This window comes from Phytophthora parasitica (genome assembly GCF_000247585.1).
Source record: "Phytophthora parasitica INRA-310 unplaced genomic scaffold supercont2.102, whole genome shotgun sequence".
NCBI lineage: Eukaryota > Oomycota > Peronosporomycetes > Peronosporales > Peronosporaceae > Phytophthora > Phytophthora nicotianae.
In genome coordinates this window covers 29,350-30,344 of record NW_008649088.1, presented here as the reverse complement: position 1 = coordinate 30,344, position 995 = coordinate 29,350, and positions in this window count along the sequence as shown.

Sequence of the window (995 nt, the reverse complement as noted above, 5' to 3'; positions counted from 1 at the left end):
AAGTACGTCGAACTTGACTCGAACGTCGTGGTGTTGTCAGAGTAGTCGTCAAAAGCACAGCGTGTGCTACCACCAGGGTAAACAAGAATGCTACCATCGTCCCCCGGCGTTGGAAGTGAGTCGATCGCACATTTTTCCGACGGCCCGAGCTTGCAGTCCGCCGCACTCGCAACCAGCGCCGGTAGGGTCAAAACTGTCACCGCAAGCTTGGAGATTAACATGCTGCCAGTAATACAGTGTTCAACAGAGCTGCGAGACCGAGTCTTTTGATAAATGAGGCAAGGTTTATGTGGAGGTTGCTTGGAGCCAGCAATGCAATGCACGACACTTCATCAACATGTTCTTGAGCAATACCCCATGTAGGTAAGATGCACGTCGACGATGGGGGATTGGCTCTTCTCTGCCAACTCTGGTTTCACCGAAGAATCGACAACGTTACTGCAGACAGCAAGTTGTTGTCTCTGTTCAACAGAGTCTGTTGGACGCATCATGGCGTTGTAAATTTCAGCTGGTGTGTCGCTGCGCGTTATTACTGTTTTAGCCTAATAACCCAGCTCGACTTCTACAGGTATAATAACTCCCTCTACAGGCTGTACACAGGCCGTTGTCAAACTGCGTGGTCGAGCCGAGCAGCTTTAAATTGTCCAAGTACAAGCCAAGCGGAGCTCCCAAGCGGGGCTCTTTAGGCAGGTTGAGCCGAGCAAGAGCTTGCGCCGCTTCGTCAGGGATTAAATTCAAGGTCATGTATAAATCGTATGTTAATTAATGTCTGCAGTAGGCGATGTGCACATTTGCGAGCACAGGTTTCTTACCACCTCACTTCGCTCGTCGGGGAACATCGGGTTTGCTATTCGCTGTACGATTGAAAAAAATTGCGAGCACCTCGCTCTAACTGAGCGCTCGTGCCGCTGAACGCGAGATAATAATTGGCGTATATTGTACTATTAATACAGAAAGGAATCTTGGTTAGCGGCCAGCAATACTACGTCATTTTG